The sequence below is a fragment of the Podarcis liolepis genome (genome assembly GCF_965112155.1).
Source record: "Podarcis liolepis genome assembly, chromosome: 2".
NCBI lineage: Eukaryota > Metazoa > Chordata > Lepidosauria > Squamata > Lacertidae > Podarcis > Podarcis liolepis.
Window position 1 is genome coordinate 13,097,869 of NC_139555.1, and position 24,950 is coordinate 13,122,818.

Consider the following 24,950-nt stretch of genomic DNA (forward strand, 5'->3'; position numbering starts at 1 on the left):
AGAAGCTAAACAGGCTGAGGTTCTCACAACACGTTTGCCCTGAGCTTTTGGGGGAGGATCAGATGTATTAGTTCAGCGCTTGCTATCTCCACAACACCCCCACTGAAGTCTGGATCAGGGAATTGAGGAAATTGGCATGAAGATGTACTCCCTAAAGGTCTTTCTCCAGCACTGCTCCTTTTATTGGCATTTACGTTTTAGAATGAAAGCTCCATCAAATAACCTCCAGTTTTGATTCTGTGGACAACAATAGTGATATTTTAGCAGGGTAGAAAAGCTTCCTGATAAACACTTCAGTCATGTGAATATTCACTTTTTTTCATCCCCTCCAGTGCCACAGCAGTTTATAATGCTGAACATTACTTCTGCGTTTATATCAACTGTTTTGCATCGGTTAAGGAGAAAACAAATTGAAAATTATCAAAGGGGAGAAAAAATTCAATGAAATTGACTGCATGTACACCATACATAGACATCACCTTGCCGACAAAGGTCCGTATAGTTAAAGCCATGGTTTTCCCAGCAGTGATTTATGGAAGTGAGAGCTGGACCATAAAGAAGGCTGATCGCCGAAGAATTGATGCTTTTGAATTATGGTGCTGTAGGAGACTCTTGAGAGTCCCATGGACTGCAAGAAGATCAAACCTATCCATTCTGAAGGAAATCAGCCCTGAGTGCTCACTGGAAGGACAGATCCTGAAGCTGAGGCTCCAATACTCTGGCCACCTCATGAGAAGAGAAGACTCCCTGGAAAAGACCCTGATGTTGGGAAAGATGGAGGGCACAAGGAGAAGGGGACGACAGAGGACGAGATGGTGGGACAGTGTTCTCAAAGCTACCAGCATGAGTTTGACCGAACTGTGGGAGGCAGTGGAAGACAGGAGTGCCTGGTGTGCTCTGGTCCACAGGGTCACGAAGAGTCAGACACAACTAAACAACAACAACACACCATACATTTAAAGCACATCATTTCCCTCCCAAAAATTCCAGGAACTGTAGTTATTTGATGGAAATTATAGCTCTGCGAAGGTGTTTACAGGATTCTTTCAGGGTCACCGTGTGTTTTAAATGCATGGTGTTAACAAAGACACACTCCATGGTGGAGTGCAGCATTTTAGTTGCACTTGGTGTAATTCTGAGGTGGTCAAGGCTTGGCCCTTTCCTTCATTCTGCAAAACATCTCTCCAGCAGTCGGATGCTGCAGCCTTCCTGCATGCCTACGCTTCCTGAAAAACATGACATCCTTGGCTGGGCTTTCTAGGAAATGCAGAAGGCATCACAGAAGGGCCTTCTTTTAGAAGATAAAAGGAAGAACTTCATTTAATAACAAAATCAGTGAGCACGCCAATGTCAGAATCCTCATAGGCACCCCACCCAACCTGGCTTTCCATACTTTGATCAAAACCCAAAAGGCTGCTGAGGTAGCTGCAGAGTGCTGAATAAAAATAAACAAATAAATACTTAGTGGGAAGGAAAACATGCACAGTAACTATGGCCACTTCACAACAATAATGTAATCTCAGTGCCACAGCCCCCAGAAGTATAAAGCAGGGTTTTGCAACACAGTTCTCCAGCTAAGCAGTATGTACAAAAAATGCATATGCTTGGGTAAAGTGTGCATATAAATTCATATATTAGTGAGAATAACATACAAACATACTTTATACTGAGAGAGATTGCGTTGCAAAATCGTGTATATTGGGCAGCACTGCATGAAAAAATAAATGTGCATATTAAGAGAAATGTACACTAAAATGCTGGTGAATTTTCATGAGGACTTAAAAAAAACACACGTGGAGAACTGAGTTTAAGACAGGAACTATGGGAAACTGAGAGAACCCAAAGTTGACAGATTCCCCCATTGCTAGCAGAGACAGGAAGGCATGCAAGATATGGATTCCACTGCTTCCATTGCGGTTTCAGCCCTCTGACGCCAATCCCTCTGACGCACAGGAAGCCGCCTTCCATGAGGCCAGGTTGTTTGCCCATCTACCCAGTGTTGTGTGTTGTGACCAGCAACAGTTCTCAACCACAGGTCTTCCCATGGCCTACTATCTAACCCTGAGACCCTCTGCTAACCCTTCTCCTAATCCCAGCTGGCCAAGGGTGGCAGTGGCAACTCTTTCACTATGTGCTGAAAATCAGTATTTGTTTACTATCTCACACATTCTGGGACTGAGCCTTGGCTCCTGAGGGCAGCTCCCAGGGCTAAGCCCTGAGGAGAGCTTTGCTTCCAACGGGGTGGGCAATTTCTGCAATTTCTGGTGACAGTTTGGAAACTTCAGCTGGTGCAGAATTCAGTGGCCAGGTTGCTCACCGGGGTGAGGTGGTTTGAGCATACAACGCCAATCCTGACTGCAGTCCATTTCCATTTCCAGGACCAATTCAAAGTGCTGATTTTGACCCATAAAGCCTTAAATGGCTCAGGACCACAATACTTTAAGGACTGACTCTCTCCATATGAACCAACCATTAAATAAATAAATAAATACCATATTTGTTTAAGGTCTGGTTAACTACAACAATCACCCGTCTTTTTTTTAATGTACACGGTATCTTTTTTCTGCTTTGTTTTCTACATGGGTGCTTGTGGCATTTGCCGGTTCATTTGAAAATGTCTGTACAGGGGGAGAGAAAGGGTTAATAGGTAGGCCAATAGAAAAGCCAGAGGCAGCAGTTACTACCTGTTTATAAAAGGGCTTAGCCCGAGGTTTGGTTAGTTGGTTGGGAAAGGCAGTTGGGAAAGCAAAATAAAAAAATTCCTTCCTGTAGCACCTTAAAGACCAACTAAGTTAGTTCTTGGTATAAGCTTTCGTGTGCATGCACACTTCTTCAGATACACAGAAGTGTGCATGCACACGAAAGCTTATACCAATAACTAACTTAGTTGGTCTTTAAGGTGCTACAGGAAGGAATTTTTTTATTTTGACTATGGCAGACCAACACGGCTACCTATCTGTAGTTGGGAAAGCAGTTGGCAGACAGATGGAAACAGAGAGACAGTTAGTGCAGTTGGTTCTTGTGTGAGGGGAGGTAGAAGAGTTAGAGACAGAATAAAATAAGACTAAGAGGGAAAAGGGTAACAGTGTTTCGAATGCATTTAAAGTTTATTTGTGTTTGAAATAAACTACAATCGTAATTGTTAACTTAAGAACCTGACTGAGACTAAGTGATTTACCAGGAAGGACATGGTTGGTGGCAACGGATTAGTGGTATATGGGTCAATAATCCGTGAGATGACCAGGGGCTCTGTACAAATGCCACAGTGCTATTTCTTGTCCTTTTTTTTCTTACTCTGTGCACTTGTCATTTTGTACTTTTTATTTTCCAGCAAGGAGTATGAATCACCCCAGACTCTGTGATCATTCTCCAAGGCCCTTCTTCGTGTGCCTCCTCCACGTGAGGTCCGGAGGGCAGCAACACGAGAAGGGGCCTTTTCTGTGGTGGCTCCCGACTTGTGGAATTCTCTTCCCAGGGAGGCTTGCCAGGCGCCTTCATTGCATATCTTTAGGTGCCAGGCAAAAACATCCCTCTTCTCTCAGGCCTTTGGCTAATTAAACAGTCTATGGCCTTTGGAATGGTGCGAGAGGGTTATGGCTTTTGTTTGTTGCCATGATATGTATTTTTGTGCTTCTCTATTGTAAACCACCTGGAGATGGGCAGTATCGAAATTTAACAATTAAATAAAAATAAATAAACAAGGAGCCTCCCATTCCCCGAAGGTGACGCACACAGCCACCTTGCGCAGCGCAGCCCTGGCAGGCCTCGCAGCCCTGCTGCCTCTGTAAGTAGGCTGAGAAATATGGGGAGAGGAAATGTCTAGCAAGGGATTCTTTATTTTTCTCCCTCCCTTGCCTTTTAATAATGAGGCTTCTCCGCGGAGACAGCATGAAATTGGCTGAAGACGTAATGATTCTTCACAACCTCAAGGCGGGTGGCCGTCCACCAGGGAGCCATGCTCTCCTCATTTAGCTTGTTTATTGTTCAGGCCTAATTAAAATGTTACACTATCCTGCCTTTTACATCTTATTCCCAGCTAATGAATTCACCGCCGACTCGGAGCAATTTTAATAAAACGGCTCGGCAGAAGCGGACGGGTCGGGAGTGGGTGGGGGGGAGCAGTTTGGGGAGGGGGGTTGGCGGCGTAGGAAAAGGAAGAATGAAACAGCAATTATACAAGATAAGCATTAGATACTTGGATCAGAATTACCTCCCGGAGCAATCGGGAGGCTGCCCGCGGTGCCGCCGCCATAAATACATTGCAATCCATTTTATGATAATTGAAGTCATAACTGCAGCTTTTGGAGGTGGGTGGGAATTTTTTTTTCCCCAATGCAGATTAAAAAAAAACCACACACATCAAGAGAGGTTTGGCCATTAAAGAGAGGGAGAGGGGGAGAGAGAGCTTTCAGCCATCAAAGCACATGCCTGGGCCCCCTCCCCACCGGCTCCCCATTCCAGGTCCATATGGAGGCAGCATATGGTGCTAGGAAGAAGGGGGGAGGGACCTTAGGGAAGGCTGCTTGTTTGGGTGGACATGCAGTCAAAAGCACCAAAGCGAGGGGAACAGCTTTAGGAGGGGACGGGTGGTCCCATCAGCCGCACACTGTGCTGGCCCAAAAGGTGTGGGTCTCGCTTCGACTTCGTCCAAGCGTAGAGTTGACAGTGCCCATGAATAATTTTCTCCATGAGCTTGGATTTGATCAGGCCATGCGGTCATCACCACATGCTGAAAGCAGCCTGTGAGTGCTGTTAGGCACACCAACTCCACCCTAAAACCTAAAAGAGTGTTGTGTTCCACCAGATGTCATTGACCCTCACAGGCCCAAGTTAGAGAAATGCAGTCCCTGTTTTCCAGAGACAATCCCAGATTTGCGGAAGCTGTCCTGGTTTCTGATTTGATCCGGAACGTCCCGCTTTTCCGTAGGACCTCCCTAATGTTGGAGACTGTGTAATTAACTTGTGGGCTTCACTGTTACGAGAGGCAGTGGTGGCCGATGGCTCGGATGACTATAAAAGGCGGCTGGAGGACGGATCCAGCAAATAACTGTGAAATGAGAACAACTGTCACTTCATCTGGGATGCCTAAGCATCTATGTGGGGCTTCGCCTGCAACTAGGTTGGAAGCTGCAACTGGATCAGAACTGCTACACGTTGCTAAATGGACATTTATCAGGAAGCTGCTGCAACAACAGCTGATCGGCCTCGGGGCCACATTCAAGGTCTTGTTGCTAACTGTGATGGTCTGGGACTCGGGCTCGGGCTCGGAGACAGAGAAGTCTCAGTCTGCACCGGATCCTTTGCCTCAGGTGGCATCTGAACCTAGTCTGGGGCCCGATTCTGAAGAGCCCCAGTCTGCACAGGTTCCCCTGCAACAAGCACCAACTGGGCTGAGTCAGGGGCCTGAGCCTGCCCTGGCTCCAGATGCGGGGATTACCTCGTTGCCTTCAGCTAGGCAATCACAGCTGCTCCGCTACCAGTTGGGTCAGGAGAGGCTGAGGTGGCCCCTGGGTCTAGTAACCCACCGACATCTCCCGAGCTGCAGAGACTGAGGTCTGAGAGAAGAGAGACCTGAGTACTCGCAGGAGGAGTGCTCGCCTTCGGGCGAGACAGGGAGGTGAATCACCGGGGGATCAGGACCGGCCGTTACCCCGACAGAGATAAAAGGCTGCTGGACCCCGCCCCAGGTTGCGGGAGCAATGTTGCTGTTTGCCAGAACCTGCCTGTGATCTTGTGCCTGACCTTGCCTGGTTTTCTGCCCCATGTCCTGCCTTGGCCCTCTCGGATTGACTCCTCATGGAACCCTTGGATTCGGGACTGGACCTGGACCGTGTTACTCGGGTTACCCCCGGGCCCAGCACACTAATATAGGAAGACCTGAATAGCTTGAGCCAGATTGCCATAAAAAACTTGCCCTTGTACAGACCTCTGTGGACACTTAGATCATCTGGGAAATCTTTACTCGTGGCACCACACCCTATGGAATATATCACAGGGTGGTGACCTGAAAATGAGCGTTTTTCACTATTGCCCTGTGTGCCTTAAGTTAAGCATTATCCATCTGTTGCTTCAGATGTCTTGTAAATACATGTTCTTTTGCTCAGGCTTTCCCTGACCCATAAAATTGGACCCTGTTATTACTGAATTCCTGCTTTTATATGTGTTTATAGTACTGCTTGTTTTATGCTGTATCTATTTTTATTATACGGCATACTGTACTTTTGTAACCCGCTTGGAGATTTATTTAAATATTAAGTGCTTTAGAAATGCTTTTAAATAAATAAAATAAATGGAGGGACCCACAGATGTTTGCTGGGATAGGTAGCCAATCCTGCAGAATAGATGTAACTCAGTGGTAAAAACATCCAGTCTGTGTGAAGAAGGATGGAGAATCGATCCCCACATTTCCATGTTGGGTTGATAGAGGCCCCTGTCCCCAAACCTTGGGGATCTGCTGCTACTCAGTGCAGACTATTATGGGCTAGATGGGACCAATGGTCTTACTCAGAGTGGATCTACGCACGGGGGGGGGGGGCACACTATAAATAAGTCAAAAATAAAATCATTATAACAAAACAGAAAAAAACTAGGTATAATCTCATAGAAAGGTTTTTTTCTTATAGCACCATCTGGTGTTGCATGGTTATAACGCATTTAAAACACTGTTTTTGACTAATGTAGCTGAGTTCTCAGTTACAGGCAGCTTACTTTGTTGCTGTGGTTTTTAGTAGCTGCTGAAGCTCACATACCCTCCAACGTTTCTCTGATGAAAATAGGGACCTCCCAACATTCCTCCAGTGAAAATAGGGACATCCTACCACATCCTCCAGGGGTGCCAACCTGAATAGAATATTGGGGGGCCCACCCCGCATAATCAGTCATATGACATGGTGCACGCACACCATTTGAACGACAATGCCCATCAACGTTGGGGAGTGCCCCCTCAAATATTTATTGGGGGGTGAAGACCCGTTGGCTCCTATGATACCCTCCAACATGCCTCCAATGAAAATAGTGATATTTTAAGGAAAAGCGGGACATTCCAGGGTCAAATCAGAAACCAGGGTGGCTTCTGTAAATCTGTGTCTGTCCCTGGAAAATAGGGACATTGTGGAGGGTCTAAGCTCAGCTTTATCATTCCTGTCCCATGGAGAGAAACTACATGTATTTCTTTGGGGGACATGTTGCAATCAAAATGCCTTAAAACTCATATAGATTTGTAGCAATAGAGGCAGACATCTAGTTCCTTTGGCATCTTACATTCCAAGACTTCCAAGGAAAATGGCGCCAGTTCATCTCTGTTATACATTGAGGGAACAATGACTATTTTCTGATATGTGGGTGCTTTATCTTTTATCATCAACTTCTTTTTTTAAGTGATATGAATGCAGCCTCCACCACAAAGGGCTCTTGGGTAATTTTGCCCCAGCAAAGGATGCTATTTGGCTCGGCCACTGCGCTGCAGGGTAGCTGGCATAAGAGTTAAAACCCAGTTGGTCCTTTCAGCCTCCGAAGGGGAGATAACTCTCAACCAGACATGCTCCCCCAAGTACTTTATAACAGAATGCCCTGATTGCATTTGAAAACTACATCTGCACAGTAGAAATATGATGTGCTCAAAAGAGGGAAAGATTTAAAGAGAGAGAGAAAGAGAGAGAGAGAGAGATTGAGAGTGCACCCAAGAAACCAGATCACTCAGAATACATACACCTCCGGCCTAGATTCTGACTGAAATTGTAAAAACCTGTATCTGGACTCTGAAACAGGAGGCTGCGGGGGCCACGTAAATGAATATGCCACACACACGCACACATATATGGCATATAATATATGAAGCTAAATTAGAACCCTGCTCCCAGCTTTCTGCAGGAACCCACCTTATTTCTGTGATTGTAAACTGCTTTAATGTTGTGCTTTAATTATTCTAAGTTCCCTTGGGATTTTAGAGTGAAGGGTGGGTTAATAATAATAGTAGTACAGTTGTTGACTGCACTATTTCACATGGGTGTTCTGTTCTAAGTCCCCACATGCACTGGTGAGATGCGTATAAGTGAGTCCCACCCCGTTATGCCCCACCCGTTAAGTGACATTTTTGGATCACTCTTGGGTTTGGCACTGTGCGCATGTGTGTGATTGCGCATCATTTTTACGCATGGTAATCGGTTATTGCCTGCAACAATAATAACAGAATGAATTTAGAGGAGCTGTTATGGACAAAGGTCCGATGCTGGGGTGACCCTAGCCAAAAAAATAAATCACACCTGGGACTCAGCTACACTGGTCAATTATAATGTTAAAATGCATTATAAAAATGTGACACCAGAGGATGCTGTAAAGCAACAATCCATTGCCAATGGAAAATTGCACTGAGAGCTTTTTAAAGAGCATTTTTCACATCAGTGTAGATCCAGCCCAGGGTGGAGAGGAATATATTTTATTCAGATTGCAGTAAGAAGGTACAGAGGATTGGCGTTCAAAGCCTGTACATTTCATGGGTGCCCAGGAAATATTCTTATACATATTTCTTACATCAAGCCATAAGGAGGGTATATTGCATGGGTAGGCAAACTAAGGTCCGGGGGCCAGTTCTAGCCCAATTGCCTTCTAAATCTGGCCCGTGGATGGTCTGGGAATCAGCATGTTTTTACATGAGTAGAATGTGTCTTTTTATTTAAAATGCATCTCTGGGTTATTTGTGGGGCATAGGAATTGGTTCATTTTTAATTTTATTTTTAATATAGTCCAGTCCCCCACAAGGTCTGAGGGACAGTGAACCGGCCCCCTGCTGAAAAAGTTTGCTGACCCCTGGAATATTGTGCGACATGCTAATGAGTTACAAAGCATTGACGTATACATTGCCATAGAATCAAGGTATTTGCACACTATTTGGGTTTTTCTACTTCTTCTTTGGGTCCTTATCTTCACTATTGTTACAAGGGGGTGTTCTCCTCCCTGTTCCTCAAAAGTACATTCCGAAGGGAGGGGGAGTGATTACAAAAAGCAGAGCAAGCAATACGCGGTCCTTGTCTCAAAGCAGTGGCTGTTAAGGGACTAAAATGGCATTTATCCGGTTCTGATGCTCTTCAGAACCACCTCACCTGCAGCTCCAGAAGTGATGGAACTCAATCACAAGTTCACCATCTCTGAGTGAGAGCTGAACTCATCACTACTTTGCAAGGTTTTAAACTGTCTTTTACTTTTGGTGCTTACTCACCTGCTGTATTTTAAATCATTGCGGCCTGCCCAGAGATCATTTGCAAGGTGTGCTGGTCCCGGGGGGGGGGGGGTTTACCGTGCAGCGTGGTCTGAATCCGGTCCTAGGTCGAGGGTATGGATGCTGTCCGTCAAGGGCAAAGCGGGGTCCAAGGCAAGAAGCCGGGCATGGTCAGGAACTCCGGAAGAGCAGGTCAGGGTGCAGACAGGAACAGGTTACCAAAGATGTTGCTCCTGCAACCTGGGACTGGGCTGACTGGCCTTTATCTCCTCTGAGGCATAGGGTGATCCTGCCCCACAGGTGACTCGCCTCTCCTGGCCTTAAGCCGAGCACTCCTCCTGCGAGAACTTAGTTCCCTCCGCCTCTCTGCCCTGAGCCTCTGCAGCTCCGGAGAGGCTGGAGGGTTACTGGACCCAGAGGCAACCTCACCTTCCCCTGACAGGGCTGGGAGAGGAGCGCCTGCAGGCAATGGGTCCTCGATCACCTCCGGAGCCAGAGCGGATTCAGCTGGTGTCTGCTCCTGAGGATCCGGCACAGGTGAGGGCCCTTCAGGTTCAAGCCCCAGTCCCAGCTTAGCCGGCCCTGGAGGCGGGGACTCCTGTGCAGGCTGGGATTCCTCAGGTTCAGCCTCTGAATCGGATTCCCAGGCCATCACACAAGGAGGCCTTGTGAATTTGCCTCCTGTTTGCCCATCATGCATCTGTTGTACACATGGCCATACAGATTGAGATTAAGCAATTAGCTGAGATTTCAAATTGTATTTTAGTTTTCGGTTTTGGCATGCTGGTTGTTTTTTAAATCATTTGCGGCATGGGCACACAGACGACAACTTCAAAAGGTCTGGCCGAAGAGGAAATACGGAACTTTTAACTGGATTACATATTAAAGTCATCACCACTATATTTAGCTTCAAGGACTAACTCCCTCAACAGCTCTACAGAAGATGCAAGGGCCCAAACCCACCACTTTTTCTTCCTTATTTCCTCTTCCCTCCCCTTCCCTATTGTGTCACTGTTTTCTTTAGATGGCAAGTCTGTGGGCAGGGACTGGCTTTCATTTATTGTTAACATAAACCACTCTGAAAAAGCAGAGCAGTTGTCAAGATGCTGGCTGTGCAGATTATAAAAGTATTATTGCATTAAGAAGAGTTTGGATTTGGATTTGATATCCCGCTTTATCACTACCCAAAGGAGTCTCAAAGCGGCTACCATTCTCCTTTCCCTTCCTCCCCCACAACGAACACTCTGTGAGGTGAGTGGGGCTGAGAGACTTCAGAGAAGTGTGACTAGCCCAAGGTCACCCAGCAGCTGCATGTGGAGGAGCGGGGAAGCCAACCCGGTTCACCAGATTATGAGTCTACCGCTCTTAACCACTACACCACACTCGGACTGGGGAGAAAGTTTATTTTATTTTCATTAAAAGAGAAACTACCTTATTCATGCTTCTCAAACCCAATGTGAGAACCGACACAGAATTGTCCTTCAAAATTCACACTCCTCCAAATTTTGCGATGCAGTTCTCCACCTGAACAACACGTACAAGAATGCACCTTTTAGCAGAAAGTCTGTATGTATATAAATGCATACATTCGTGAAAGTGCCACACCATATTCAGGAAAACTGCTTCCAGAAATGTGTATATGAATCCAAACTGCATACAAAATCGTGTCAATTCGGAGAAAGTTTCACTAAGATGCCGATGAATTCTCACGAGGATTTATTTATTTGATACAAATTAGTGCGGAAATGTAGTGAACTGAATTAAAGGTTGGCAAAATGAGAAGATGGGAGAAATAAAAACTGGCTGATTCATCCATCCTTAATTGTCTGAGCCCCATTTGTGAATAATTGTAGCCAAACCCTGTTATTAGAGCAACAGGTTAGATCTGATCTACACATGTAGCTGAATTTGCCGGTTTAGGTTTCCCTGGAATGTACCATTCAGAATACAGGCAGGAGGCAGTGGCGTAGCGTGGGTTGTCAGCACCCGGGGCAAGACAAGTAATTTGTGCCCCCTAACCCGTGGATTTGCGCCCCCTAACCCGTGGATTTGCGCCCTCTAACCCTAACCCCCAGATGTTGCGCCTGGTGCGGCCGGCCCCCCCTGCACCCCCCACGCTATGCCACTGGCAGGAGGCACAGGTCAGGCAGAAAAGTGTTTGACTGGTCCCCCACCAAAAGAAAAGAGAAAAGAAAAACAATGCAGAAGACCTCTGAAAACAGCATATAGAAAATTGGTATATTAAAAGAGAAGAGTGCTAGGCTAGAGATTTCTCTAGCCTTCTAGTTTTCTGTTTGCATATTGGGGGGGGGAGTGTGTGTGTGTGTTGCTTCATAGGGTTTTTTTTTTTTTTTACATGGGGAGAAACAAATATGAGAGACTCCCCCTTCAGCCAGAAGTGGTACAGCTGATAAAAAGCTATTACACATAAGAATATGTCGCAGGGTATATAGCTTGGCTGTTAGCCTTCTGCCTGGCCTTGATGGAGGCATCAGGTTATATACCTCTCAGCAAAATAAGGCCCCCAACTTTTTACTACGATGTAGAACAAAAACATTTCAGCAGGAGCATTCAGAGAAAATGGATTTATTTCTGTAGTACCAGTGGGTCAACAGAACCCTTGAAGGGTGTGGATAAATACTAAGTATTGTAGTAGCAGAAGTGGAGATAGTTATTTGAGATCGAAGGATCTGACGCTCAGCCAAACTCTCTTGCAGATAAATTCATTGTTCTTGATAAAGCATGAGCTGATTTGCTAATACAGCATGAGCCAAGTTGCTGTGGTTAGAGTGTCGGACTAGGGTGGAATCGAGACACATGTAAAAGAATACACTGTGAAAATGCTTTGAAAAAATGTTTTGAAAAATATATTGAATTTGCCATAAGCTCACCGTATCCGTCTAGTGTCACATTTGAATAATGCACTTAAAACACCCTTAAAACATTATATTTGCAGCTGTATAGCTGAGTCCTAGGTCCTGGGAGACATGGGTTCAAGTCCCCATTTTAGCCATGAAGTTCAGTGGCTGACCTTGAGCAAGTCTAACCTACCTCAGAGGGTTGTTGTAAGGATAAAATATGGAAGAATAGGAAAAATCTCTGAACTCTCTGGAGGAGAGGTGGGCAATCAGATACAGTGGTGCCTCGCAAGACGAAAAGAATCCGTTCTGTGATTCTCTTCTTCTAGCGGTTTTTTCGTCTTGCGAAGCAAGCCCATTGACGGATTAGCGGATTAGCGCTATTAGCGCTATTAGCGGCTTTTAGTGGCTTATCGGATCAGCTGATAAGCGGCTTAGCGGCTTAGAAAAAGGGGGGAAAGGGGGGGAAACCCGCAGGAACTCGCAAGACATTTTCGTCTTGCGAAGCAAGCCCATAGGAGATTTGTTTTGCGAAGCACCTCCAAAACGGAAAACCCTTTCATCTAGCAAGTTTTCCGTCTTGCGAGGCATTCATCTTGCGGGGCACCACCGTAGATAGATGATAGATAGATAGATAGATAGATAGATAGATAGATAGATAGATAGATAGATGACACCTTCACAGTCTCTGGAAGACCCAAGTATATGTCCTTACTGAGCTGTGAAGCTCACTGGGCAACCTTCCATTTCATTTCCTTATTCACTTTTTCACTTTTAATTTGTATACTGCCATTCGATACTACTACAGTGGTACCTCAGGTTAAGTACTTAATTCGTTCCGGAGGTCCGTACTTAACCTGAAACTGTTCTTAACCTGAAGCACCACTTTAGCTAATGGGGCTTCCTGCTGCCACCACATGATTTCTGTTCTCATCCTGAAGCAAAGTTCTTAACCCGAGGTACTATTTCTGGGTTAGTGGAGTCTGTAACCTGAAGCGTATGTAAGCTGAAGCGTATGTAACCTGAGGTACCACTGTATACGCAAGGTGGCTTGCAAGCTGAAGAAACAACCAAAGAGACAGCAAAGATCAAGCACGTAATAACAATCCGACCCAATACAAAAAAAAAGAAGTCACGATAACTTTAAAATAAATAACTTATATCAAATAAAGCAATATTCAATCATCCGTTAGAATATAATTCAATCATCCATTAGAATATAGTAAATATATACTATCCATTAGTAAACAGTAAAATTAAATATCAGCAAATAATAATTAAACAGTTTATACTTATTAATTACTAAACTATAATCAATAAAAACAACCTTTGGCTGGCTAGCCTGCCTCTCAGGGTTGATGTTAGGATAAATGGGAAGATAGCCTGCTCACTTCCCCAAGCTCTTGGAGGAAGAGTAAGATAACATGTTGTTGGGTAATAATAATAATAATAATAATAATAATAATAATAATAATAATAATGGAAAGCAGAGAACTTCTATATTTCCTGATCAGAAGGCAAACAGACTACATTGAGTGGTGAATTGAAGAGTCTTGAAATAAGCAAAGGATTATTAGCAGGGCCAGTCCACCCATGAAGCAAGGTGGGGTCACTGCTTCTGGTGGCAATATCCTCTTGGAAAATAGGAGGTGCTGCTGGTCTCCTCCCAGCCTTGTTCCCAATGTAGATCTTCACTCACCCCGTCTTCCCTGGCCAGGGGGGAGCATCATTTTGTGGTTTGCCTCAGGTGCCAAAATGTCTCAGGCCAGCCTGGGGATTAGGTACCAGCAAAGCCGGCAGTGTGGGGAAAGTCAGATTGCAGTGGCATTGTGAGCAGAGTAGTTCAGGGGAGGCTTTGTCGAGGGAGCAGGACTTGAAGGAAATATCTTCAAGAATATTGTTACTAGTTGAAGATCCTTGCTTTGAAGGCTGGTGGCTACTGGCTGTTACATATATATATATATAAACAATCAGCTTTCATACCCAGGGCTACTGAAGATAATGGGGCCCCTTATATGTCCAGCTGTCCTTTGTCAACAACAAATTGCTGCTGTTTTTGTGTGTGTGTTGAATATATGCTATATGGTTATTTATGGACCTAATAGGTATCTAAAGCCGTTTGCACATGTTGCCATGCAACCAGTCCATGCAGAATGTAGGTAACCTGTACAGTGGTACCTCGGGTTACAGACGCTTCAGGTTACAGATGCTTCAGGTTACAGACTCCGCTAACCCAGAAATATTACTTCGGGTTAAGAACTTTGCTTCAGGATGAGAACAGAAATCGTGTGGCGGCAGCAGGAGGCCCCATTAGCTAAAGTGGTCCTTCAGGTTAAGAACAGTTTCAGGTTAAGAACAGACCTCCAAAACAAATTAAGTTCTTAACCCGAGGTACCACTGTATATAGAAATGAGCAAATAAGTGATATTTTAGTGAGTAGGCTAGCAGAATTATTACTTACCTCATAGGAGCCTACACAGCACAAAACACTGTTGCTGTATGTAGGTTTTATTTTATTTGTTTTTTATCTTATATTTTGGAAATGGACGTCCACGTTTTTTACCTTTAAATTTTTGGGGGCCCCCCCAAAATAGTGGGGACCTGAGCTATAGCTTGTTTAGCGTATACATAAATCTGGCACTGTATCATACCCCTTAAATTGACTTCCCTCACTCTCACCCACTCTTTCTATGCTGTGGTTGCTGTGTACCACTTATTAAGAATTGTAGAATACTCATTCACACCTCCCCCACCAGCATTCTGGGCAACAACACATCATCATCATCATCATCATCATTATTATTATTATTATTTGTATACCACCCTATTGTATACCTATTGTGTACCGTTGGGACGGGGGTGGCGCTGTGGGTTAAACCACTGAGCCTAGGACTTGCCGATCAGAAGGTCAGCGGTTTGAATCCCCATGACGGGGTGAGCTCCCTTTGCTCGGTCCCTGCTCCTGCCAACCTAGCAGTTCGAAAGCACGTCAAAGTGCAAGTAGATAAATAGGTACCACTCTGGCGGGAAGGCAAACGGCGTTTCCGTGCGCTGCTCTGGTTCGCCAGAAGCGGCTTAGTCATGCTGGCCACATGACCCGGAAGCTGTACGCCGGCTCCCTCGGCCAATAAAGCGAGATGAGCGCCGCAACCGCAGAGTCGGCCACGACTGGACCTAATGGTCAGGGGTCCCTTTACCACCCTATACTCACAGGTCTCAGGGTGGTTACAACATAAAATCACAATACAAAAACACAAAATACATAATAAAATGAAAACAACCCAATAATCCCTCCCTCCCTGACACATTTTAAAAGGCCGTAAGTGGTACAGCTGATAAATGGAATGAAATAAAATTTTGGCTTTAAGATGCCTTAAGACCCTGTCAGGGAAAAAGACAGGATTATTATTATTGTTATTCTTTATTGAATTTATATACCGCCCCAAAACCTGGAGGTCTCAGGGCAGTTCACAGAACAGAAAATAATAATAATAATAATAATAATAATAATAATAATAATAATAATAATAATAGAAACTGAGAGAATAATCAGGAACATACCAGAGAGTAAATCCTATTGAACTCAGTGGAACTTAGTTCTGTGTAAAAATGCTTAAAATTACAGTGTAAGGCTGCACAGTCATTTCTCCAGTTACGTGGGAGTAAGCTCCATTGAATACAGTGGGAGTTACTTCTGAGGAGACATGCGAAAGCTTGCAGTGTAAGGCTCAATTTACAATAAAGGAATAAACCCTCCACATATTTCCTTTAAAAATGGCTGGCTGCGGAAGCATTGCAATTAAAGAATTTAAAGTGGGCGACATTTTCCTTAGAAATCATAGGAAGGGCAGCTTCATCATTTCCTTCTTTTGGTATTTTATTTTCGGCATAAATGGGACTCTGTTTTTGCACCAACACACACACACACACACCACTTTTAATTGCTCTCCTAGACGTGGACGGGGGGGGGGGGCAGGGAACTGGGACGTTCCAGGATCCAATCAGAAACCAGGACGCCTTCTGCAATTCCACGACTGTCCCAGGAAATCCGGGACATTTGGAGGGTATGCTACCGCTGTGGCAGCTGGTCTCCCTCTTCCTCCATCTCCAGGCAGGGAAGGGCCAGAGCTGTAGCTCAGGGAGCAGAGCCCAAGTTTTGCACGCAGAGCCCAAGTTTTGCACGCAGAGCCCAGGTTTTGTATGCAGAAAGTGCTGGGTTCGATTCCCAGTATCTCCAGGCAGTTCTGCTCTCCTAGGACTAGCACTGGCTACAACCCTCTTACTAGGGACGCGGGTGGCGCTGTGGTCTAAACCACTGAGCCTCTTGGGCTTGCCGATCAGAAGGTCGGCGGTTTGAATCCCCGCGACAGGGTGAGCTCCCGTTGCTCAGTCCCAGCTCCTGCCCACCTAGCAGTTCAAAAATACATCAAAGTGCAAGTACAGTGGTACCTCGGGTTAAGTACTTAATTCGTTCCGGAGGTCCGTTCTTAACCTGAAACTGTTCTTAACCTGAAGCACCACTTTAGCTATAGGGGCCTCCTGCTGCTGCCACGCTGCTGGCGCACGATTTCTGTTCTCATCCTGAAGCAAAGTTCTTAACCCGAGGTACTATTTCTGGGTTAGCGGAGTCTGTAACCTGAAGCGTCTGTAACCTGAAGCATATGTAGCCCGAGGTACCACTGTAGATAAATAGGTACCGCTCCGGCGGGAAGGTAAACGGCATTTCCGTGCGCTGCTCTGGTTCGCCAGAAGCAGCTTAGTCATGCTGGCCACATGACCCGGAAGCTGTACGCCAGCTCCCTCGGCCAATAAAGCGAGATGAGCAATGCAACCCCAGAGTCGGCCACGACGGGACCTAATGGCCAGGGGTCCCTTTACCTTTACAACCATCTTACTATGACCTAGTAAGCTTCATGGCTGAGCAAAGAATTGAACTGGGTTCTCCCCCAGTCCTAGCCTGAAACTCTACCCCCTGCACAGCACAGTCGCTCCCTCTCTGGTACACAGATATTAAAGATACAGGAGCCCCCTGGCCGCTGTTGCTCCTGCTGGCTACCTGCCAAGGCAGATGGAACATGTGGGTTATTTCCAATAGGTGCGCATTTCTTTCTCTCCACACGCACCCCCCTTTCTTTCCCCTCTTCCTTCCCCTCCCTCCATGCCTCTTTCTTTCTCTGCCTCCCCCCAATCGCTTTCCAGTTTCCTCCTTGAAATCTTCCTGCAGCTGCCTGTGTGTGTGTGTGTGTGTGTGTGTGTGTGTGGAGCACGCCTTTGTGCCGGGATGATTGATGCTGACACTATAACGGCAGACACACTGCAGTCCATCACTGCAGTCCCCCTGATTAAAATTCTGCGCCGGCCCCGACTGCAGCACTCCACAAATGGAATATTCTACATAATTTCCGAAAATGCTTCTTTTTATCACCCATTTCTCCTCTATCAGATGACACCCAGATTGATGGGAGATGACTCGTCTGACATCTCCCCGGTTTTACAGGCCCAGATTTACCACCCCCCTTAACCGCTTTATTGCCGGCGATCCAAACCGACTGCTAATGTTCCTCCCGGTTGCCAGCACAGGTGTTGACTTGTAGGGAAAGAGGGGGGGAGAGGGGGGCAAGGTAGAAGAAGAGGGGGAGGGGGAGGGCTGTGGGGAAAGGGCTGCTTGGGAGGCCAACTGGGAAGCCGCACTGGTTTGATGGGGAAACGAGAATTGCTCGCCAACCCACGGCAGCGGCTGCCCTTTCGAACAACAAAGGAAGGCATAAAATGGAAACAATGCGCAAAGGGCTCCTTCCGTTACCTCAGAGCATCTTCTCCCAGTTTTAGCACCCGGCAAATCCTCACTGCCTTTCCTGTTGTTCAGCAGCCAGATGGGATTTTCTCTCCGCCATCCATTCCCAGTACATGGATAATTACAGTGGTACCTCGGGTGACATACGCTTCAGGTTACAGACGCTTCAGGTTACAGACTCCGCTAACCCAGAAATAGTACCTCGGGTTAAGAACTTTGCTTCAGGATGAGAACAGAAATCGTGCTCCGGCGGCACAGCGGGAGGCCCCATTAGCTAAAGTGGTCTTCAGGTTAAGAACAGTTTCAGGTTAAGAACGGACCTCCGGAACGAATTAAGTACTTAACCCGAGGTACCACTGTACATGTTTTCTACCTGCAGCTGCACTAACATGCAGATGCTTTAAAAGGAGGAAAAAGAAGGGGGTGCCCCCCCATCCACATGGAGGCCAAAGCACCCCACTAACAGGGGTGGCATGAAGATTTTGCTTCACTGACAATGGTCCCAGAGGCAGCCATTCGCTTCTATCCAAAGGGGCCCTTCAAATGTCCTTTTTATCACACATTCATGGTGGTTTGAGCCCATAATGCTATTGGGGTGGTCATACATGATTCTGCTTTCCATTTCCTTCCTTCCTTCCTTCCTTCCTTCCTTCCTTCCTTCCTTCTTTCTTTCTCATTTAATCCCCACAACAACCCCTTGAGGTAGGCCAGGCTGAGAGGCAGTGACTGAGCCAAGGCCACCCACCAAACTTCATGCCTGAGTGGGGATTTGAACCCTGCTCTCCCAGGTCCTAGTCAGACACTCTAACCCAGTGGTAGGCAAACTAAGGTCCGTGGGCCATATGTCAGTCCGGCTCGCGGGAATCAGCGTGTTTTTACATGAGTAGAGGGTGTCCTTTTATTTAAAATGCATCTCTGGGTTATTTGTGGGGCATAGGAACTCGTTCATCCCCCCCAAATATATATATATATAGTCCAGCCTACCACATGGTCTGAGGGACAGTGGACCGGCCCACGGCTGAAAAAGGTTGCTGACTCCTGCTCTAACCGCTATGCAGCACTGGCTGTTTGCTCCAACAAATGTTCCAGGCTAGTTGCATGGTTTCATTTAGTACAATCAATGTACATCCAGTAACTTCCTTCTGAAATATAGATTGGGGTGGGGGGGTGGGGCGGTTTCTCCTGCTTTTGTTGTGTTATGGTCTCTCTGGATCAGTGGCGTAGCGTGGGGGGTGCAGGGGGGCTGGCCGCACCAGGCGCAACATCTGGGGGTTAGGGTTAGGGGGCGCAAATCCACGGGTTAGGGGGCGCAAATTACTTGCCTTGCCCCGGGTGCTGACAACCCACGCTACGCCACTGCTCTGGATAGCAATAATGTGGCAGCATTACTGGGGAAGCATTGCAGAAAAACTCAAAAAGCTGAAAAAAACTCCATCTCTGCAGCCCTGTTGTTGTGTCAATAGCCCCAGCTCTTTGTCTACCTAGTCCCATCCTTGGTTTGTAATGCTGGGCAATGGACCAGAATGTTGGGAACTGGCTTCTTCACTTTGAAATTATAATGGAGCATTGTGGGGAAGGGAAGATTTTAGAGTGGCCAGGCTTTAAGGAATGAACAAACGATATATGGTTTGCTTACTGTTGTTGAAGTACTGGAACTGAGAAATTCACCTGGCTGCTGTAGACCTGGGCTAGGGAACCTGTGGCCACCCAGATGTTGTTGACTCAAAGTCTCATTGGTCCCAGCAAGCAGACCCAATGGTCAGGTATGCTGTGAGTTGTATTACAGCAGCATCAGGAGGGCTGGTGTAAGTGCACACCATAAAACAGCATGTCTCTTGTGCAAACACGACCTCCAGGAAAATGCACACCTATAACATAAATAATTTATTCAATTTATATGCCACCCTTCAGGAAAATATGTCGCGGTGGTTCACAAGCTAAAAACACAAATAGTTAAAACAAAAGCAACAAAACAACAGCCCCCCAAAAAACACATTTAAAAGACTGCAGAATATTAATTACCCCAAGCCTTAGGGTGTATAATGAAGTCACTAGCCGAACCGCTCTGGGAAGAGCATTTCAAAAATGGGGAGCCACCACAGAAAAGGTCCCGTTCTTGTGTTGCCGCCCTCTGGACCTCACATAGAAGATGCACACAAAAAGGGCCTCAGATGATGAACACAGAGTCCAAGACTGTTTATATGGGATGGGGCAGTCCTTGAGGTATTGCAGTCCATACTGCATTCTGATGTGGCCATCAGAATATGCCACTCAGACTGATATGTCTATAAATATCTCCTGGTCTTTGTACCATGCAAAACGCACCCCCAACCCATGAGATCGCTTCATGTAATGGACACACACATGGGCATCAAACAACACACATAGATAAATTGCGCTCTGCTACTTATGCAGTCCTGTTCATACTCAAACCCCAGCTGAGAGCACTAGCTAGTTCTTCAGAAGGTTCCCAAGTAATTCATCAGAATGATGATGAAGCAATTAATTTTAGCACAGATTAATAATGTCATTTTTTAAAATTGGAGCTGTCCCCTGTGAAGGCTATATTCTGGCCTTCTTGTGTAGATCTAGGATATGTGCATATTTATTGATTCAAACAAGGCATTTAACACATTTCACAAATGCTATATTCTGTCTCAGTATCGTTGGGTGATGAAGTCCTCATGTATAAAGAGAATTTGTTTTTGTTTTACATTGGAAGGGGCACGGAAAAATCTCAAGTGTGCCAAATTTGAAGGGCTTGGTGTTCAAGTTTCTGTATACAAGTTGCCAAGGCGTGGCCCACACTCTGCCCACATGAAATATCTCCTGTTTCCTTTAACATTCTAAAAAAAAGGTGACATTTTAACTGGGAGCAATTTTTGTTCTATGTTTCTAAACAACATGGCTGTAAAAATCATTGCCAAAGCTAGGACACGAGCAACTGCTTAAAGCAGGACAAACAGGCGTACCTTGGAAGCAAAATGGAATCCGTTCCGGAATTCCATTCGACTTCCAAAACGTTCAGAAACAAAGGCACGGCTTCCGATTGGCTGCAGGAAGTTCCTGCAGCCAATCGGAAGCTGTGCCAGACGTTCGAGTTCCAAAGAACGTTCGCAAACCGAAACACTCACTTCCGGGTTTGCAGTGTTCAGGAGCCAAAACGCTCAATTCGCAAGGCGTTCGTCAACCAAGGTATGGCTGTAAATACTGTTCTAAAAATTACAGATTTCAGAATCTGGATAGCCTTGCTGCAAAATCAGGGTTGCCATACGTCTGGGAAAACCTGGACATGTCCTCTTTTGGGGCGGCCACATGCCCATTCAGACAGATTTTTACATTTTAAAGGAAATGTCCAGGTTTCTCGGGTTTGGGCTCGGGCTCAAGCTGCTTTGCGCACCGCGGCCACTGCCAGCCTGAGTCAGGGAAAGAGGCGCATGGGTGCAGCAGCAGCCCCGTGTGCTTGCATGCCTCTTTCCTCAGCTTGGGCTGGCAGCAGCTCAGACTGTCAACTTTTTTGCTCTGGCAACCCTATAATTATGTTGTGTTTTTATTTGTTTTTAATTAAAACCACCACCACCCAGGACTATAATTGGAATCCTTACTTGTACATCCCCAGATACACTGTTAGAAGACATGGGAAGACCCTGTGCTATTTTATGACATTTTAAAGAAAAAATAAGGACCGTCCAAGATTTTAGTTCAGCTGTAAAGTGTTTATATGGGTTCAGGAACCTGAAACCTGACTCTTGAAGCCAGGCATTCTGAGTGTCCTATGTGGAAGGGAAGTGAGAAGTGGGAAAGACACCATATAAGTTCTCATTCCTCCTTCATCTTCTTCTCCCCACAGACAGTGCTTTTTCTCTTATAATGGCAATGGCGCCCACAATGAATGCAATTTGTTTAGGTGTCTGTGTCCTGCAGGCAAAGAAAGGAGCTGATGGTGAGGCGGCTGGTTAAAGTGAATGGGACTGGCAGTGAATGGCTGATAAAATCCCTGCCCACAGATGTGTCGTAACCAATAAGTTTTCAAGCCAGTTCTCTAGAAACCAATGCAGGGGAAGCCAATGTAGCCCACACCAGATGCCAATGGACTACAACTCTATCATCCCTGATCATTGGCCATAATGGCTAGGACTGATGGGAGTTGGAGTCCGACAAGAGGGCACAATGTTGGCTAACCTATGTAGCAGGATTGGGGAAGCTGTGACTCTGCAGATGTCATCAGGCTCCAACTCTCATCAGTCTCAACCAAGGTGGCCAATGGTCAAGCATGATAGAATTGTAGTCCATTGACATCTGGAGGGTGACATGTTCCTCAGTGCTGACCTATCTCTTGCTCTTTTTGTAAGCTTGCCACATCTGGTTGGCCATTATCAAAGGCAAGTGTGTTGGCCTTGATGATTTGTTCCAGCATAGATCACTCTTATGCACTGTGCTCCTCCACCTGTGGCATCTAAGCCCTGTATTTATTACCCCCTGGTGGCTACACACACACTGCTGTCACTGTTGTTGTGCCCCATAATCTTCTGCTAATAAGTGAAGCCTTGCCAAAGCTCATACCACCACTACAAACTGGAAATGATTGCCTGAAGGCCCACCACCCTCTTCATCTTGGCTGCTTCAGAACCATTGTTGATACCTCCACTTCCAGTTCTTGTGGGGATGGCTCTGTGCAGAATAGTTCCAGCCATGGTTGGAAGGGGTGCATCTTTTTGTGCAAGAGGTGATTTCTGAAAAGGAGAAACTCTCAGCTATATGCTCCACAAGCAAGGGTCAATTCATCCAGCTGTGCTGCGTGCCAGTTGTGTAATCCCATTATAACAACTTGCGACAATATCTTGGGCATGCTATTAAAGAGGGCTCCAAGGAAACCGAAAGGCCTTAAGGGGGATGTGTGGGTAATGGTTGGGAAGGGGGTCTGTACTTTGCCAGCAGAAGATCCCAGGTTCAATCTGTGGCATCTCCAGTTAAAACATCAGCCAACTGGTGATGGAAAAGATTGTGTCCAAGCCACTGTCCATCAGAGTATACAGTACTGCTGTAGACAGACAAATTGCTTGGCTTGGTATAAGGAATGTTCTGATCCTGATCTGTTTCCTTCCTGTATTCTCTATGTTTCTTCCCTGTGTCAGTCCCTGGACTCATCTAACAATGACTCTCCTGATAATGACCTGAAGCCAGTATAATCTGCCACATAGACCTCAAATATGCTGGAGGTAGATCTCAGGGATGACTCTCTGAATCAGGGAAGGGCAATTCTGAGTGGGAATCAGCCCATATGCACATCCCATTTAAGGCTGTCTGCTGCCCTGGGGGCAGGGTGTCACATTGGATAGGACATGATTGGAGGCCATTGAATGGCATCATCCAATGCTTGGAACCATAGAATTGTAGAATTGTGCTGCATAATCTATCACAAGACATGGCACACACGAACCATTTCAATGACAATGCCCATTGAAGGGACCTCGGCCCCTAGGAGTTGGTTCCTATGCCAACACCACCATGTGGCTATTCCTGGTGCAAGAGCACTGGCATACATTGTCACTCCCTCTGTTTGCATTTGCTGGAGTTGCTTGCACCCCACATTATGAGAGTGCAGTGGTGCAATCTCCCTTGGTGTACAGCCGGACCCTACCACATTCCTCCTCCTGCCCAGCACCACAGTTCGCCATGGGTTATATTTTTCATTCTATACAAATCACCCGTCTGACAGATGGCACAAAGCTAAAATGCACACCGATGGATGTGGGGCAGAAAAGCTGCATTCTCTTGCGCTGGCTGTGCCCCTGCAGCTGGGCATCGAAGACAGCCTCTCCCGTGGGCCCCATGAATCCTGCCTTTGCCCTTTTGCCACTGCGGCAAGGAATGTCGCAGGATCCTGGGGGCAGAAGCAATGAGGTGGAATCAAGCAAGGGGAAATTTAGGCTGAATCTTCCGGAATGGCTCCCCAATGGGACTGCGAGCTGCCTTCCAGCATCTCTGAAAACCATATTGCGTGAGACATTAAAACAGTGGAGCTGCGCTGGGCCTGGGGGCTGCGGAGGGAGGGAGAGAGAAAGAGAGGCAGAGAGAGAAAGAGACAAGGTGTCCGGGGCACTCAGAGGATTGGCGGGACAAGGTTGTGCAACCAGCAGCAGAGAATTCAGAGTACTAAAAAAGAAAATAGCAAAGCAAGGCAATGAATTGGCTGCAAGGACTCCCCCGCAGGCAATGAGAAAGAGATGGTGTGAAGGGCACTGAGGAGGAAGAGCCCTAGGGAAAAGAAGGACAGGCGTACCCAGGAGAACTGAATTGGCTGGTGGGAGCAGTTACGGCAATAACAGGGAGAGTTGCACCACTGTCCTTCTGGATTTTGTTTTGTTGGGGAGGTCAAATCCACTTTGCTTGTGTCCTTCTTGCTGGAGTCCCATAGGTATCTGGCTGGCCACTCTGTGAACAGGATACTGGACTAGATAGGTCAGCGGCCTGATACTAGCAGGCTGTTCTTGTGTTCTCCTTTTCTAGGGTTACCAATGATACCATGAAGTCACCCATCCAGGAGTCCAGATATCATTTCCATCTCTGATCTGAGGAAGAGTCATTGGCTAGATCAGATATCTTTTTCAAACCCAGGACCCACTCACTTTTCACCCAAACATGCATTTGGGTCCCTTTTCTTAACCTTTTACCGTAGGTTAGCAAGGCGGTAGTGCTTCTGTTGCAACCCACATTGGATCAGGCCGCAACCCACTCACCAGTTGAAGAGCAGTGGACCACATCTGCTGACAAATGGCCCCAGGTCCAATCCCTGGCCCATCACGTGGTTCCAAGTCTCCCAGTTGGGAAGGAAGAAGCAGAGGTCAGGTGGGAAGAAGGAGACGCAGCAAAAGGACCTAGGACAGTAGGAGGAACCTACCAGACCAGCTACATCTTCCCAGGAGGAGGTGGGGTGCAGGGGTGCCAACCTGAATAAAGTATTGTGGAGGCCAAGTTAAGCCCCACCCCACATAATCAATCACATGATGCAGTCTACCAACACCATTTGTATGGGAGTGCCCATCAGCTTGCTGGAAGCGTTACTGAGATCATATGTGCAAAG